We start from the raw sequence: 19,825 nt of genomic DNA, 5'->3' as shown, positions 1-19,825 counted from the left end.
AGTGGAAGTGAGCTATTATCAACAGGAGGAAAAATCACTTTTGTAGTGGTAATCAGGGTGGCCCATTTCAAACTGTTGACAAGAAGGTGTGAGTAACAGGGGGAAATTAGCATGGGGAAATTAGTTTTTAGTTTTTGTAGTGACCTATTCACTCCCAGTCTTTATTCAGGCCTAATTTGATGGTGTCCAGTTTGCAAATTAATTCCAGTTCTGCAGTTTCTTGTTGGAGTCTATTTTTGAAGTTTTTTTGTTGAAGAATTGCTACTTTTATGTCTGTTATTGCGTGTCCAGGGAGACACGAAAGCTTATGCCCAAATAAATTTGTTAGTCTCTAAGGTGCCACAAGTACTCTTTGTTGTTTTTGCTGATACAGACTAACACGGCTACCACTCTGAAATCTGGAATTATATGTATATTTAAAGAAAGACTAATACGTGTATATGACTCATCTAACATAGTGGTTATTCTTATTTATGCAACCCATTTTACTTTCATCATCCACCCTCAAACTTTTGTACTGGTGACCCCTTTCACTTAGCAAGCCTCTGAGTGTGACTCCCCCCCATATAAATTAAAACACTTTTAAATATATTTAACACCATTATAAATGCTGAAGGCAAAGTAGGGTTTAGGGTGGAGACTGACAGCTCGTGACCCCCCATGAAATAACCTTGCAACCCCAAGGGTCCCGACCCCCAGTTTGAGAACCCCTGCTCTAAAGTTTACAGTTTACCCTCAGTTGCAACTTAACCTAGACTGTAAGCTCTTTGGAGCAGGACCTGTCTTTTACTTGTTTTGTAAGGCATGAAGCAGGCTTTTTACACTTTAAAAATATAATAATAAATAATGAACTTGGGAAGGAATAGTAATGGAGAATAGAACACATTGGTGTGTTGGAACAGCCCCGTCATCGACAACCCTGATGTTCAGCCCTACCCACCACTTTGGTTTTGAAAGGAGCACTGTGAAGCTATAAAGAAGGGCTCTGGGTTTGTCCCTTATTGCACTTGCATGATAATTAAAACCTGGGAAATCACTCATAATACATGCATCTTTAAAAAATTGCCTCTTTTTCTTTTTGCAAATTTTTAGTTAGCAGATTTCAATTTTCTCTGATTCATTTGTTATTTGAAATTATGTGCTGCAACATTTATGCAAATAATTCTTGTTCTGTCTGTCATTTGTGAGGAATTCATTGAAATATTTGTTATTCAGACTGCTTTGACTGGCCATGTAGGTCACATTGAATATTTCTGTTCACTGACTGTGTGTGTGAAAAGCTTACACTCCAGTTTCCTGTGTCAATGCTTGTGATTATTAATTCAAAATTGACTTTTTTCAACTATTCTGCAATATTCGCTTAGAATTAGCCTTTTCAGGAAATATTTCTACCCATAAACCTGTTTGCTAGAACATTTTAGTAGGGGGAGTTGCATGAAGACAAGGGGCCCGACTCATTTATGCTCTGCTCCTTATATAATCAGTTACAGCCATGGAAAATTAATGAAAATTAGATGATGTTCCAAAGAAACAAATATCCAGTTTTCCTGGAAAGCTACTTAGCCATATAAAACAAGGTAAGGACAAAACAGCAAATGTATGGAGGCAGATTCTCTTCTGCATCATCACTCTGGTCAGAGAGGTAAAAGTGGGGGTGTCAGGGAGCTATTTCTGGCATCTAGAATCCAGCAGAGAGTCCCAGCACTGATTCTATTTATCCCAGGGCTAAGTTCTGCGACTACCACTAAGGACCTTAAAGCAGCAAAGGCTAGGCAAAATGGAGTGGGGCTCTCCCTCATCCTCTGACCACCTCCTGACATGCCCCCGGCCTAAAATACAGGGCTGTCAAATATAGGGCATAGAACTGCCACACTTGGGCCATCGAGGAGTTTCCCTATACCATGGGAATTTTCTGCTGGTGATTTGAGGCCAATTTCTGGCAACTGAATGGCACAGAGTTTCCACATCTGATTAGAGAATCTGGCCCATGAAATACAATATAAACAAAACTATCACTTAGCTGGACATTTTTCAAACTTTTCCAGCACCAGTTCTCTCAGGGATTTATGCATTTCCTCTGGGCTGAAAAGGAAGGGCCCAGCCAGAATGTAATGTCAAACTCTTCAGTACAGAGGATGCACTTGGTTTGATTTGCAGATAATTTAGCACTGTGAAACCGATGCTACACTTGTTCCTTCCTTCACCAACTCAGGAAGTGAGACATTACTTCTTGATAATTTTCTCCTTAAAGTGCTTCTGAACAACACAAAGCAAATGCCCCCTGTGAAAAGGAGTCACAGAAAAGTGATATATGGGAGATGATACCACGCCTAGCAAAACTAACACTTCCTTTGTGAATGTGTAGCATGTGAGCATCAAGTTAGTGATTTTGTCAGTGTACCAGATTTAAAAGGTACCTGAGAGCAGCTTTTCTTCCAGAAAGTGCTGACAGAGCAGTTCAAAAGAATGCTGAATGTATCAAGCCTCTGATCCTCAGCCATGTAGAAACTCACTTGATTAGATTAATGTACTAAGCCTGATGTGCACAACGAGTCCCGGTCACAGTACAGTTCAACCGTAGTACAGAGGGGCAAAAAGCAGGAAAGGCAATGGAGACACTCTATTTACAAGTTATTAATCTATTCGTGAGATAATTATTAGAAAAAAACAAAACAAAACCAATAGAGCTCTGCCATTTTACACCAGCTGAGGATCTGGCACAACTAGGATGTTTTTTTTATTTGTTTTTGTTTTTTATTAATTCTCCTGATTTACTAGTCCTAGTTTAAACTTCATTGGATGGTAATATGAAATGTTGGAGAGAGGGAGGATTAAATGAAAAAAAGTTCCCGAACCAAATGTGCTACTGGTTCTAAGATTGTGTTCAAGTTCCTGAAGCTGATCCGGGTTTCCAGTAAATCTGGGACAATTTATGGTTGTGCATTGAATTACAAGCTTGCATGATGAAGAGGTGAAAGTGCAATTTTGACAGTTTAGGATACAAACTTAAAAAAACCAAGAAAAACACAAAGGGAGCTAACCCCCCATGTTCTGAAAGTAAAGCCAGTGTTCTTATGAACCCCCCGAAAAGGAAACTTACATATTAACACAACTAATAGTTACACAAAAAGTGGAGAAATTACCAAATCAGTATACAAAGAAAGAGTGTAATCCATGGTCCCAGTCTGTGATACTTGCAGTTTTTGCAGTTTGGGTCACTAGGTGTTTCTCGGGAGTTTCAGAAAGGTTGTGGTCTCTAGGAACAAAGATGGAAGCCAGGCTGTTTTTTTTTTTTTGTAGTTTGTTGCTGTCTTCTCTAATAAATGCTTGTTTAAGAACTGTGGCTCTAAATAATTATGACAATCTGAAACTAAAGAAGGAAAGGCTTAGATTAAGGAAGGACGTTGGCACTTGGAGCATTCTATCAAAAACAAAACAAACAAAAATAGTGAGTATTTGTGACACCACTTGATTCCTTTCAAAGATATTGATACAGCAATTCTATTCCTTGGTCGATCATTTCAACCTAATACAGCTCAGAAATTCCTTGAAGCAGGAAAAGTAAGCATTTGAGGTAGTTATTACACACGATTGCTTCAATTTTTCAGTTCTGCATCAGATAAAATAAATATGAATTCTAGGAGGAATTGTGCATGAGGGAATCAAAATATTTCTTGGCGCTCTTAGGCTGGCAGTAGGAAGAGACCCAGTGCTGCACCTCTTAGGAGTCTGCAGCATGTAATACACTGTACATAGAATGTGGTATGGCAGATCCCAGCTCCTCCTGGTTCCTCCTTACCATCTGTAGAGTGCCTAATGCTCTAGTACAGGGGTTTTCAAACTTTTTTTTGCTAGGACCACTTTGAAAATATTTCAGGCTGTGAAGAAGCGCCCCCGAAAAGTGACCGCCCTTCCCCGCCCCGATACCATGCCACCCTTACTTCAGTGCTGCCTTCAGAGCTAGGTGGCCGGAGAGCAGCAGCTGCTGGCCAGGCACCAGCTCTGAAGGCAGCACTGAAGTAAGGGAGGTAATACCATGACCCGCCCTGCAAGATGCATGCGACCCCTTTTGAGTCAGGAACCCCAGTATAAAAAATGCTGCTCTAGTAAGAGCTAGAAGGAAAGATTACTGTTGAACTTGTCCAAGTAAAATCTGACCTTTTGTGTGCGCTATAGCAAATCAGGGTCCCAGAACAGTTATGGTGCAATTTGCATCATACAGTAGAACCTCAGTGTTATGAACACCTCAGGAATGGAGGTTGTTCATAACTCTGAAATGTTTGTAACTCTGAACAAAATGGTATGATTTTCAATTTGTTTACAAGTTTACAATTGAAAATTGACTTAGTACAGCTTTGAAACTTTATTGTGCAGAAGAAAAATGTGGCTTTTTAATCATCTTAATTTAAATGAAACAAGCACAGAAACGTTTCCTTACCTTGTTAAATCTTTTTAAAAAATTCCCCTTTTTTTAGTAGTTTATGTTTCATATAGTACTGTACTGTATTTGCTTTTTTTTTGTTTGTTTTGTCTCTGCTGCTGCTTGATTGTGTACTTTCGGTTCCAAATGAGGTCAGTGGTTGACTGGTCAGTTCATAACTCTGGGGTTCGTAACTCTGAGGTTCTGTTGTATGAACTTGGATGTGAACTTTTATCATGGAACAAAACCAAAACCATGAAACTCAGTTTCTAAACTGTTATGCCTATCTAGACTTAACAATAAATGCCTCTTTTCGATTTTGGCAAAAGATTTTCAGGCTCAGAAAGAACTTCATGAAATATATCTACATTTAATTCCTTTTTCAGAACAAGCAGAGTCTCACAAGGCTTCAACTTTGGAAAGAAAGCTTTGGACCCCTTATGATGAGGCCAAACACATCCGCATTTATGGCCCAATTTTCTTTTGTAGACGTGATGGTGCTTCTCCCAAAAATGTGTGCATAAGCGCACACACACATACACACACACACACAGAGATTATTCCAGTTCTATGCCAACTTTTCCCCTCCTTTGAGGGGCCATAGAAAATGGAAGGAACTGTGGGTGGAGCACTGCTGCCTGGATAACACCTCGGGGACCACTGCAGGCAGATACGAATGAATGCAGCACTGAGACTGCTTTAAAATGCAATGAAAGCTGAACTGGCTGTCAGCCAGCCTCAGGGAGGCTGCTTAGGTAGGATACTTTTGCTTTAGGTGCAAAGGTGTTTACAGAATTGTATGATTACCTCAGGTTTTTCAGTCATGAAAATGTTCTGTTCACATGCTACCAATTTATATTTTGAGGGGACATGGGAAGATTTTTCTTTCATTCCTGTCTAGTACTGACAATATGTACAACTTTTATTTTTCCAGTAGCGGAGAGTAAATCAGATGGATAATCTGAATATAGAAAATTTTAAATACAGAAATTTTAATTTTTAGAAAAGATCATTCAAATATAGAAAAACAATTTAATTTCTTTTCATTGGAATGTAAGCTTCAGGGGCAGTTCTTCTTTGGTTTTATTCACGTTTAATCACATATTTGATACTCCAAGTTGGGATTCAACAATACACCTTATCAGGTGTATAATGATTTTCAATTCAACGTAAACTCAGTTCATATCTCTAACGTGGTATGCTGTAGTTCCTTATTTTAAAAAATTGCATTCATTTGTATAATAGTGAAATTATAGCATATTTGAACTGGATTTTCAAAGAGCTGCTATATGATTACTTTGTCCTTCTGCTGACCCTTTTCCTTCATGATTGCAATGTTGACAGGTGCTTTTGCTTCAGGGCACTCAGGCTTTATACTATTAACAATGGTGACATTTTTCTCCTTTGAATTGTTGCAGCAAAAAAGCTGACCAAAAACTGTGAGTTTCCCTTTGTCCCTTATGTATCTCAAGGGGCTATTGTTAGTACAGTAATCATCAGTGAAGAATTAGCATTCACTAACAGTTTTCACACAGGTGTATTTGAGATACCACCATTACTTCCCATTTTCACAATACATAAGAACAGCCATACTGAGTCAGACCAAAGGTCTATCTAGCCCAGTATCCTGTCTTCCAACAGTAACCAATGCCAGGTGCCCCAGAGGGAATGAACAAAATAGGTAATCCTCAAGTGATCCATCCCCTGTCGCCCATTCCCAGCTTTTGGAAAACAGAGGCTCGGGACATCATCCCTGCCAATAGTGGTTAATAGCCATTGATGGACCTATCCTCCAGGAACTTTTCTAGTTCTTTTTTGAACCCTATTATAGTTTTGGCCTTCACAACATCCTCTGGCAAAGAGTTCCACAGGTTGACTGTGCATTGTGTGAAGAAATACTTCTTTTTGTTTGTTTTAAACCTGCTGCCTATTAATTTCATTTGTTGAACCCTAGTTCTTGCGTTGTGAGAAGTAGTAAATAACATTTTCTGATTTACTTTCTCTACACCAGTCATGATTTTATAGACCTCTATCATATCTCCCCTTAGTCGTCTCTTTTCCAAGGTGAAAAGTCTCTGTATTATTAATCTCTCCTTATATGGAAAACGTTCAATACCCCTAATAATTATTTTTGCCCTTTTCTGAACCTTTTCCAATGCCAATATATTTTTTTTGAGATGGGGCGACCAGATATGCACGCAGTATTCAAGATGTGGGCATCTTGAGTGCTATACGAAGAGTGCTGTATCTCAGATAACTCTGAGTGGTAAAAGTGGACAAATGGTGACATTTTAGTGGAAACCATTGTACCCAAAATAATTGTTATTGTTTAGTATATGGGCCTTCTATTATGTTAGCACCAAATACAGGAGTTAACTTGTCTTCCTTGGTTAGACAATTAGTCCAAAAGTCTCATTTCCTTTCTCTGGCAGACTGTTCTTGATGCTGGACTGGCCAGTGCAAACCCTGCATGACAGACTTAGCCAATTCTGTAACTGTGTACATGGAAAAAAAGAGGACAGGTTCTGCTGTGATACCTGTGGTAAACAGTTAATCATGGACGTCATTACTAGATCAGAATCTGGTCAAGGTCAAATCCAAAACCCATGGAAGTCAATGGGAGTCTTTCCATTGGCTTCCATGGGCTTCAGATGAGGGCATTGAACTGGGATTTTCTAAGGTGCCTAAAGGAGTTAGGTGCCCATCTGCCACCGAGTTCCCTAGCCTGAAAATACTAGCCTGAATTAATTATGTTCATAAAATATCTGGCCTTTTATTAAATCACCATGTCATTTGTCTCAGTGATTTCCTGAGACAATGAATTCCACAGGTTAATTCTATATTACATAAAGAATCATTTTCCTATTTCTTTTTAAATGTACTGCCCATCATTTTTATTGAGCATCTCCTTTTATTAGCTGAAACTCCTTACAGTACATGGAGTTTCTATCAATTGGAAGAACAGTCTGGGCCACATTTGATTTAATCTGCATAGCTTTACTGTTTGTTTGTTTATCTAATATCCCACAAAACTCCTTATTGGGGTGGTAAGGTGAGGCAAGACCTTGGATTTACCTACTGGAATGAAGACTTACACCAGGACTCAGAATCTATTTCCAAATTATAAGAATTTCATTTGGATCCTAAACTGAGATAGGTGTTGGTTTTACCAGGTGCAATGATTTTGTTTACATGGGAAGCTAGTGCAGGATAGCTAATGAACATTAAATTTACACTTTGCCTTATTTCATAATTGCCTCCCAATGTAGCTAAACTTATACACTTTCCTTTCTTACTCATCCTTCTGAGTTAGACATAGTCCATTCTTATATATATGTTTGATAGGTTTCATGTGAGAAGTAGTTTGTCTATTTTTTTTATTTCGCTTTATGCTATTTTATTTTTAAAATATTTTTTCTCTTTGCAATATTATTAGGGATGCCAACTGGGCTGTTGTTGAATGATCTTGGATTTTATGCTTTATTGATTTTTGACACAGTAAATTAGTTAATTATGATTTCCCTGTGGCAATGGGCCATATGTAGAGAGGAAGTATGGTCCAGCACTTAGTGCATGAACAAGTTACTAAGGAGACCTGGATTTGATTCCCTGCTCTGCCACAGGTTTCTTGTATGTTGTTGGACAAGTCAATAAGTCTCTCTGTGTCTCAGTTCTCTAACTGTAAAATAACTGAGGATAACAACACTCTCCTACCCCATGGGAGTATTGTGAGGTAAATACATTAAAGATTGTGTTATACTATACTAATGGGGGGTTTATAAGCACCTACTAAAATGGACTTTTTCATATCCATCTATAATTATGCCTCTCTGTCAAGTTAATATTTCTAGGTCTCTGTTGCCCTGCACTTTGTGTAGTGCCTATTTAAACTGGGTGTACAACATCACCATTCTGATTTCTAAACAAGGTCCGGAGTAACAGCTAATGAACCCCTTAGTATCTATGGGTTGGAGAATTAAAAAGGAATTATTTCTCCTTATCTTCCTTGACATACTATTATCTGCATTACTTTGGGGTCAGCCTCATGGAGCATCTTGGTTTTCTCCCTCATCAGGCTATGATACATTTGGTTTTCTTCATGATATTTGATTAGAGTGGTCCATTCTATGGTACTATGAATCATTTATCTATTTTTGTGTTAAACCAGCCTGTCTGGATATATTAAAGTCACCTCCTTGTGGAAAATGAAGGGGTTTGATGGCCTTGTGAAGCAGCCCTGAGGACAGAAGAAGTATGCTATGCTGTACATAGGGTTTTGACAGCAGATTTATCATCAGATTAAAGCTATTTTCTATACCTTTTATATAGATGGAGTTAGGAGAAAATCATCATCTGTCATAACCTAGTAAGGAAAGAGAGGAGGGGGTAATCGTATTTTGTATGAATCTTCTTCTGACAATAAAGGAAGTTATCTCTGCCTCTCGGGAAAGTAATATGATACTTCATATTATAGTATATTGTCTAGCTCATATATTTATGTCCCATGAGATCTTTCTAAATATGTTCCAGTTAATGTTTGCTTCTCTGCTGATGAAAATTTCAATTGTATTGTGAACATTTCAATGGACAGTTTCCACAACCTCTCCGAGAACCCTGCAAATTATAGCAGCACTATATGTCACTTAAACCAAAGTGTTTAAAATTGGATGCCTAAATCCACATGTAGGCACCTAAACACACATGGTCTTATTCTCAAAGATACTGAGAAACTGTAGCTGCCACTGATTTCAGTGGGGACTGTGGCTGCTCAGCATCTCAGAACAGATGGCCAGGATCCCCTGGGGGACTAACATGAAGGGGAAGGGAGTCCAGGAGAGCTGGCTGTATTTCAAGGAATCCCTGTTGAGGTTACAGGGACAAACCATCCCGATGAGTCGAAAGAATAGTAAATATGGCAGGCGACCAGCTTGGCTTAATGGTGAAATCCTAGCGGATCTTAAACATAAAAAAGAAGCTTACAAGAAGTGGAAGGTTGGACATATGACCAGGGAAGAGTATAAAAATATTGCTCGGGCATGTAGGAAAGATATCAGGAGGGCCAAATCGCACCTGGAGCTGCAGCTAGCAAGAGATGTCAAGAGTAACAAGAAGGGTTTCTTCAGGTATGTTGGCAACAAGAAGAAAGCCAAGGAAAGTGTGGGCCCCTTACTGAATGAGGGAGGCAACCTAGTGACAGAGGATGTGGAAAAAGCTAATGTACTCAATGCTTTTTTTGCCTCTGTTTTCACTAACAAGGTCAGCTCCCAGACTGCTGCGCTGGGCATCACAAAATGGGGAAGAGATGGCCAGCCCTCTGTAGAGATAGAGGTGGTTAGGGACTATTTAGAAAAGCTGGACGTGCACAAGTCCATGGGGCCAGACGAATTGCATCCGAGAGTGCTGAAGGAATTGGCGGCTGTGATTGCAGAGCCCTTGGCCATTATCTTTGAAAACTCGTGGCGAACGGGGGAAGTCCCGGATGACTGGAAAAAGGCTAATGTAGTGCCCATCTTTAAAAAAGGGAAGAAGGAGGATCCTGGGAACTACAGGCCAGTCAGCCTCACCTCAGTCCCTGGAAAAATCATGGAGCAGGTCCTCAAAGAATCAATCCTGAAGCACTTAGAGGAGAGGAAAGTGATCAGGAACAGTCAGCATGGATTCACCAAGGGAAGGTCATGCCTGACTAATCTAATCGCCTTTTATGATGAGATTACTGGTTCTGTGGATGAAGGGAAAGCAGTGGATGTATTGTTTCTTGACTTTAGCAAAGCTTTTGACACGGTCTCCCACAGCATTCTTGTCAGCAAGTTAAGGAAGTATGGGCTGGATGAATGCACTATAAGGTGGGTAGAAAGCTGGCTAGATTGTCGGGCTCAACGGGTAGTGATCAATGGCTCCATGTCTAGTTGGCAGCCGGTGTCAAGTGGAGTGCCCCAGGGGTCGGTCCTGGGGCCGGTTTTGTTCAATATCTTCATAAATGATCTGGAGGATGGTGTGGATTGCACTCTCAGCAAATTTGCGGATGATACTAAACTGGGAGGAGTGGTAGATACGCTGGAGGGGAGGGATAGGATACAGAAGGACCTAGACAAATTGGAGGATTGGGCCAAAAGAAATCTGATGAGGTTCAATAAGGATAAGTGCAGGGTCCTGCACTTAGGACGGAAGAACCCAATGCACCGCTACAGACTAGGGACCGAATGGCTAGGCAGCAGTTCTGCGGAAAAGGACCTAGGGGTGACAGTGGACGAGAAGCTGGATATGAGTCAGCAGTGTGCCCTTGTTGCCAAGAAGGCCAATGGCATTTTGGGATGTATAAGTAGGGGCATAGCGAGCAGATCGAGGGACGTGATCGTTCCCCTCTATTCGACACTGGTGAGGCCTCATCTGGAGTACTGTGTCCAGTTTTGGGCCCCACACTACAAGAAGGATGTGGATAAATTGGAAAGAGTCCAGCGAAGGGCAACAAAAATGATTAGGGGTCTAGAGCACATGACTTATGAGGAGAGGCTGAGGGAGCTGGGATTGTTTAGTCTGCAGAAGAGAAGAATGAGGGGGGATTTGATAGCTGCTTTCAACTACCTGAAAGGGGGTTCCAAAGAGGATGGCTCTAGACTGTTCTCAATGGTAGCAGATGACAGAACGAGGAGTAATGGTCTCAAGTTGCAATGGGGGAGGTTTAGATTGGATATTAGGAAAAACTTTTTCACTAAGAGGGTGGTGAAACACTGGAATGCGTTACCTAGGGAGGTGGTAGAATCTCCTTCCTTACAGGTTTTTAAGGTCAGGCTTGACAAAGCCCTGGCTGGGATGATTTAACTGGGACTTGGTCCTGCTTTGAGCAGGGGGTTGGACTAGATGACCTTCTGGGGTCCCTTCCAACCCTGATATTCTATGATTCTATGATTCTATGATCTCTAAAAATTACCCCGTTTTTATTGAGGTGCTTAAATATGGATTTAGGAGCCAGACTATAGGCCCTCAACTTTGTCATTGTTCGCTTTAGTGCATTCCTGAAATGACTTCTCCAGCTGAACAAGTGAAAAATGATCAATATTTTTCTATGCCTGTACTTAGTTTTTACCAGAATGAGTATTTCTTTCTTCCAGAACTTATGATAAATGTTGTTTATCTCCGGCAATATGTAGCATTTTCCTGTTTAAGAGAAAGAGCTGGGATTGGGATGCAAAAAATCCTTTCTTTTTATAAATTAATGCCTGTCTTCTGAAACTTTCATGTCATGGACAGAGCCCACATCAGCATCTCAATTACAGGGAATGCCACTGACAGCAAGAAAGAGAGTATGTTTGAACCTAAGTAGACCTCAAACTAAATATCAATCTTAAAAAAGGAAATTATCTTATTCATCTGGGTCGCCCTCACTTTCACACTTGAAGAACTGGCTTTATTTCAATGAAGTCATAAAACCAGGAGGTTAATATCAAGAAAACAGGCAAATTCCTCTACTGTATCAAAAGTTTAAGAATAATTAGATTATCAAGTTTCTGGATGCTAATGAGATAAGAAGTTTTATGAATGCTTATATATGAATGATACCAGGAATCTTGAAGATAACATAGACTCCCTTAATGCAAGGAGAAATTATCTGTATTCTCTCAAATGACTGTACATTTAAAAATAAAAGGGAAGCTCCTTAGAAGCAATTGTCACCTCTACTGAAATCGCCAAGTTCATAGAAAGCCTGATTAAGGTTCTGACCAAGGCGGTCTGCTAATGATATTCTAAAAGGTCTCATCAATCTTTGAGAGATCGTATGATGATTAAACAAGGTTATTTTAAAACAAATATTCTTTTCTCTGCTTTTGCACATGACACTGGTGCTACTGAATTGCTAATTAAAGGGAAAGACATAGTGAAGTGGGCATCTTATTTGCAATCGCAGAAACACAGAAGAATATTAACATTATAGCATTTAGATATTCACAAAATATCTGACTATTTGTAACAGAGTCCTTGGTGGTTCCTCCCCCAGGACGTGGGGCAACTTGACTAGACCCAGTTATCTACACGTGTTGATCACAACATTTCCCTCAGGGAGGGACTCTGCCCTTTGTGGGCCTTCTTAAGTCTCTCTGGCCAGGAGATCAAAATGAAAGTCACAAACCCACAAGCCTTCAGGGCTACTCCCTCGCTGAGATCCAAGCAAAAGGGGGGAAGGATGGCGAGTCTACAATACTGCCAACAGACCAGCACCAGTGTCATAGGTTTGGGGCAATTGCTCTGGCTGGGTCTCAGAGACAGGCTCAGCCTGTCTGTCCTACCCTGGAATTCTGCTGTACTCTCCTCAGGGTTGGGGTGAAGGTCTCCTGCCTAAGAGTTCCCTCCACAGTGTTAGGAGTCACTCCTGCAGTTAGCTTAGAGCAATCTTGTTCCTTCTCCACCAGTAACTGCAGTTTCCTCCCTTTTAAAGGCCTCTTCCCAATCATGCCTGATTGACATGGCCAGAGGGTTGGGGTTAGTCCTACCACCATGGTCTCTCTGGTCCCTTCGTTATCCATTGGGACCTATATACCACCAGCACTGGAACTGGGGGGAAGGAGGCAGTGCAGAATTCATGTCCCCTGCAAATATTTTTTCTCACACAAAATAATAGATTCTGCTGAGGAGGTACGGCAATTACATCTTTCGCCCACCAGGGGCCGCTGTGGTGCCTGAAGAGAGGGTGACTCGCTCACCGCTGGAGCAGCCAACCATAGAGAGAGGGCACTTTGGCTTGCTCCCCCCCGGCCCTTCTACAAAGGTTCCAACGCCCTTGCTATACACATCATCACACTATTACTGAACCTTCTTCAGTTTGAAGTCAATGCTTATTTTATCAGGATATGGGACCTACTTCATTGATCTACCCATGGAAACTGTTGGACCCACTGGAGTTTCAAGGATCTCTGCATTATCTCAATGACCTAGCAAAGCATTATGATCATCTTTGTTATCCCACGTGGCTCTCAGATGCACTGTCCCTGTACAGCAGCCTCATCCTTGAGACCAGAGACGGCCTGCAATAGATTAACTGCATAATGTGGAGGTAAGACTGTTGTCATCGCCTCAGCATCCTAATTAGGCAATGTGTGACAAAATGCTGTCGCTTTTATTATAATTGAATTCATGGAGTAATTGATCATTCCATGTGAAACCACTGTGTCTCTACTGAGTGACTCTGTCTCCTGTGTTCGCAAAAAGAAAAGGAGTACTTGTGGCACCTTAGAGACTAACACATTTATTTGAGCATAAGCTTTCGTCCGATGAAGTGAGCTGTAGCTCACGAAAGCTTATGCTCAAATAAATGTGTTAGTCTCTAAGGTGCCACAAGTACTCCTTTTCTTTTTGCGAATACAGACTAACACGGCTGCTACTCTGAAACCTGTCTCCTGTGTTGTTACAGTTTTAAGGTCAGCAGGGTGAGAGTCTCCCTAAAGGATTACCTTAGGTTTTAAAAGACTCTAGGAGCACATGAAGAATGACTACAGTGACCACAAACACAGTTACAAGAAAGGAATTTTGTCTGTAAGTTATAAGTTACAATCACAAACACAGATACAAAACCTGAGAAAGCCCATGCCATGCAATAGTCAATGCTATATTCATACTCAAATACCCAAAGATATCACAGAGTCAGGTGGATGTCTCAACAGGTTGTCATCAGTGGGGAGTGAGGGGTGTCTTTTCTTAATGGAGTCTTCCCTCCTTAGCCATACCAAGGAACCCTCCTTATCCTTTGTTACAACAATGCCTACTAAATACACATGAGAGTTCAAGCCCCTTTTTTCTTATCTGTACTTCCACATCCCATAACATTTGGGGTACCCTGTTTTTTATAGGCTGTTCTCTTAGTTCCCCTTATTCTCATTAAAATCTCAATAGCAGCTACATAAACAAGTTCCCATGGTAACCTGTGGTGAGAGCAAACATTTGTCATGATGTTACCATGAGGTGTCTTGTGGGCTATATGGGTACATTACGGCATATTTTCCAAAACGTAATCTATTGGCACATTCTTTACAGTAATCCTGTAACTTTACTAGTCAGCCCTTCTTAGGCCTGTATGGCTAAGCTGAAATCTTACAGACCTATAAGCCTTGCATTATAGCCTTACCTTGCTTATATACCTAATACACACTCATAAACACTTGTCAATCTTATATTCGTATGATCCTATCCCACTTATTCCTGTACCCATTCCTACAACTTAAATCTATTCACCACACATCGATTACATATGAAATAACATGAGTAAACCACAACAATAGAAAACACAATCAAATGATTAAATGAAATAATTGGCTACAATGTGGAAAAAATATAAAAAACGAATGCATTATTGGAAATAACATTTTAAAAGCATACAGTCTCCTTTGTTTTCATCTCTTCCTGGTTTAAAAGGCTCTCTCTCACACACACAGCTGGATTTTTAGTTGCAGTCAAGTGGGGGACAAATATGGCTTTGTTTTTTCTCAATAATAGGGCCACCTTGGTGTGGGGATAATACCCCTGGTAAATTAGAGCAATGGCCAACAGTCTGACGGGGCCATTATGACATCTGCAGATCATCTGGGTAGAGGGACTGTCATACTGTCTGGAGTGGCTCATGCCCATGAGTGCCAACCTCGGGGCAGACTGTCAAAAATCAGGGAAGAAATCCCAAACGGGTTGTATGCTCTCTAATTTTATTTCACCAACCCACTAACAAATGTGAACTTCTCAAACACTATAACAGTCTTATCATGAAGTCACAGACAGTCCCTTTGGGTACTCCAATCTATCTTGCCACCCAGACAAGCTGGACTGAGTGATAGATGGTCCCTTACGCCAAAAATCACAACAATATTCAGGTTATTCCCAGTCCCAAAGGACCATTCAGTTATCTCAGGTCAATTGTACTCAGATCTTAAACAAAAGACAACACCTGTAGCCAATCTTGTAATAAACTAATTAAAGGTTTATTAACTAAGAAAATAAATAAGAGTTATTTACAGGGTTAAAACAGGAAACATACACACACAAATGAGTTATAGTCTTAGATTTAAAAAGGTAACATAAGCTTCTATAATAAGCAGCTCTATATGTCCTTTAGGACTGACCCAAGCCAAGAAGCATGGGGATCTCTTGCTTATGTTTGGGGGGGTCTCTTGCTTATTTTTAGGAATCTTTGCCCCTCAGAGTCCAGACAGCATAAAGATCCAAGTTTCTCCTTTTCATGGATTTTTATCCCCTTCATCTCAGATTCCAAGCTTCATGCACAAGTTTCTCCTTCCTGGAGGGAGTGAGGAATGCAATCAATAAAGTCTCTGTCCTTTGATGCTACACAAAGCCTCGTTTGCCTTCTGTGGGCCATCTTGTCTGCAGGACAAGCACTTTACCTCAATTAATGCTTCTTGTCCTGCTTGATGAGTTATAAAGTTTTACAATGCAAACACTCAATATAACTTTACACCAGTGGTTCCCAAACTTGTTCTGCCGCTTGTGCAGGGAAAGCCCCTGGCGGGCCGGGCCCATTTGTTTACCTGCCACATCTGCAGGTTCGGCTAATCGCGGCTCCCAGTGGCCACGGTTCGCTGCTCCAGGCCAATGGGAGCTGCTGGAAGCGGCGGCCAGTACGTCCCTCGGCACATGCTGCTTCCAGCAGCTCCCATTGGCCTGGAGCAGCGAACCACGGCCACTGGGAGCCGCGATCGGCTGAACCTGCGGACGAGGCAGGTAAACAAACCAGCTCGGCCCACCAGGGGCTTTCCCTGCACAAGCGGTGGAACAAGTTTGGGAACCACTGCTTTACACCATGGGATACAGATATTATATGTAGGATTAAAACATGCGGCATCTTACAAGAATTCCATAAAATCTAAACATTAAACACATGCTTATAAGACTAATATCTGTTTTAAGTATACTAACCCACAGGTAAGCCAGACAGCTATGTATTTGTCAGTTTTCAGTGAGTACTGGAGGCCTTGGCATGAGCTAGCACCTGGACTGCCAGCATCACAGAGACATTCCAGCCATTTCTCCTTTCCACCAGCTGTACCTGCCACACCAGCAGCCAAGGGAGGGTGATGTAGACGATACTGTGGTGATGCTCTGTCACCCATGGAATTCCCTCTACTGGGCAATCTCTCCAAGTCTGGCTAAGCTGTCTTTCCACAGGTGGGCCTGCACCAAGCTGCTTTAGGCTGAGATATCAATATTAAATAATAACAAAAGTAAACAAGATTTTGCAACTGCCACTATATTAATAACTTAAAAGCCTGACTTTGAATTGATTTATTTAAGATGGATTTATTAGGGCTTTTTGCTATGAGGTATTGAACAACCTTGATTCCTGTTGCAGTCAAAACCATGATGGAAGTATTTTGCAGTTCACAAGACTGGGTTCTTATGGTAATATTGCCATAAGAGCTAAGTAGCTATAAAGTTGAATAAGATCAGTTAAAGATCTTTAAACTGTACAAGATACTTGTAATTTCAAACCCACCTTTTAAAATGTGCTTTGTTTAGAAATATTTCCCACCCCTTTCCTTGAATTCTTTGTGTGTGTGTGTGTGTAATATATGTTGATTGATTTACATTTTTCACACATTTCTCCTTACTGCTACTTGTCAGCATCAGAGCACATAGTCTCAAGTGTTCTCCCGTTAATGCACAAGCAAAACTCCAACCAATGTTGCATGTATGATTTGAGAGAAGTTGTGCCCCTCCATGCGTTTAGCAAGGTATAGTGGGCCTAATCCTTACTCAGGCTCTAATCTGACCATTGACTCAAGAGTGCCGTTGACTTCAATGGGTTTTGGATCAAACTCTACATGAATAAAGATACTCAGATGAACAAGAGTTTGCAGGATCGAGGCCTGTGATGAGGTGTCCACTCCACACTCACCTGGAAGAGGTTAATGGAAGCCAGATGGGCCAATTAACCTATTAGGCTGAAGGCTGACAGGAAAGCCCCAATAAGGGGACGCTCACCTGTGTGGGAACAAGGGGGCTTCTAAAAAACCAGGGAGCTGATAGCAGGAAAGAGGCTGTTGGGAGGGAGTCTGCAGTCACTCCCTGGGAGAAGAGAGGTGTGTTTGGGAGCTATGGAGAGAAGTAGGCCACAGTTGCTCCTTCAAAGGGAGTTGAGAGGCCAGAAACCCCAGAAAGTGGGGGAGTGCTGGGGTAGCATAGGAAACAGCACAGGGAGTAAGCAGCAAGGATGGGGACTGTGCAGACCTTGGCTGCATGTTGTAGGGTCCCTGGACTGGAACCCAGAGTAGAAGGTGGGCCTGGGTTCCCCTACCTGTCTTCCACTATTCAAGTCAGACATCTCCAGCACTGCACCTGGAGTAGAATAAACAAAAACTGAAGTGAAAAAATAAAAATACCCAAAATAAATGAGGGGAAGTCCTCCAGAACCCCAGCCCAGGCCACAATATTGAGCCAATTGCTTTCTGTCTCTCCCCCACTTAGTATCCAAAGATTAGAGGAAGGAATATTAATAGAATCTGAGCACAGTCCAAACAACGGGCCTTTAAAAAATACACAAGAACGGTCAATGGGTCAGACCAATATCCTGTCTTCTGACAGTGGCCAGTGCCAGATGCTTCAGAGGGAATGACCAGAACAGGGCAAGTTTCAGTGATTCATCCCCTGTCATCCAGGCCCAGATTTTGTCAGTTGGGAGGTATAAGGACATCCAGAGCATGGGGTTGCATCCCTGATCATCTGCGGTAATAGCTACTGAGGGACCTATCGTCCATGAATTTAACTAATTCTGTTTTGAATCCAGTTATATTTTTGGTCTTCACAAGACCCCATGGTAATGAGTTCCACAGGCTGATTGTGTGTTAGGTTCCTTTTGTGCCTATTAATTTCATTGGGTGACCCTGACCTTGTGTTATGTGAATGGGCAAATGACACTTCCCTGTTCACTTTTTCTGTACCATTCATGATTGTATAGCTCTCTTTCATATCCCCTTTAATAGTGTCTTTCTCAGCTGACAGTCTCAGTCTTTTAAATCTGTCCTCATATGGAAGCTGTTCCATACCCCTAATCACTTATGTTGCCTTCTCTGGAGTTTTTGCAATTCTAATATATCTTTTTTGAGCCAGGGCAACCAGAACCGAATGCAGTATTCAAGCTCTGGGTGTACCATGGATTTATATAGTGGCATTATGTTATTTTCTGTTTTAATATCTATCCCTTTCCTGATGGTTCTTAACATTCTGTGAGTTTGTTTGACTGCCACTGCACATTGAGCAGATGTTTTCAGGGAACTCTCCATGATGACTCCATGATCGCTTTCTTGAGTGGTAACATCTAATTTAGACCCCATCATTTTGTATGTATAGTTGTATTGTATATTGATATCAGACCCAGACTCATATAAAGGTCATGTAAACTGGATAGCTTTTATGGATCCCCTTATTAAATCTTAATATTAGGAGTGAGCCTAGCATACAAAAACATAATCAGCATTTGTAATTAAGTGAGAACATAATTTATAAACCTGATTATAATTGCAGTCTTTTAAAGCCCTTTTTCAGAAATCAGCCTCTGGCATTGTGAGTGTAATGTAAGGATTTTTGTACTAAGCATGATTTGGAAATTAGTTATTATATGTATTGTAGGAATTTCAAATCTGTAGTGGCATTTATAAATGTGTTTCCTTACTGATAAAACAGATGTATGTTAAGATGATCCAAAGCCAAGCTTTAAAATGATTTAATTTTTTTAAAGATAAAGGTAAAAATAATGGACTAAATTAAAACAGCAAAATCAAATCAAATCATAGTTCATGCTCAGCCTCCATCCTTAATAGCATGCCCCATTTAGTGGGCTAAAATATTTGAAATGCAGAGCACACAGCCATCCTCCATCACTCCTATATGGCTATAGACTCCTTTAACACTCCTTTACAAGTTAAGCTAGCATGCAGCTAATTAGAATATCATGCCAGTTAAAGTATAATTCACACATTAGCATAGAATTTTCCTGAATTTGATTAATCTGAGTGATGTCTCTTGCAAACTAGATTGTAATAGCTTCCTTGATGCCTTTAACATCCAACTCTTCCAAGATTATGGTATTTCAAAAATATTTAGTTCATGGATTATAGGCCCAGTAGACTGAAACAGTGTCTATTGATTTATTATGGCCATAAGGTACATTGCATTTTCCAGGATTCCATTTACTAAAATATATTGACAGGATTATACTAAATCCCAAAGTCTTATTTTAACAGGGAGTAAATTAGAAATGTTTCATTACAAAATCGGAGCAATGTGCTGTCATTAAGATTAGAGTAATGCTGTAAACATTTTCAGATTATTGGGAGCTAGATTCTGACTCAGACTACATACTCCCTCTTCTCCCTTGTGTGGGTAAGAAAGTAACAATCCCTCTCATACCTCTAC

The sequence above is a fragment of the Chelonia mydas genome, chromosome 3 (genome assembly GCF_015237465.2).
Source record: "Chelonia mydas isolate rCheMyd1 chromosome 3, rCheMyd1.pri.v2, whole genome shotgun sequence".
NCBI lineage: Eukaryota > Metazoa > Chordata > Testudines > Cheloniidae > Chelonia > Chelonia mydas.
This window is presented reverse-complemented; position numbering follows the sequence as displayed.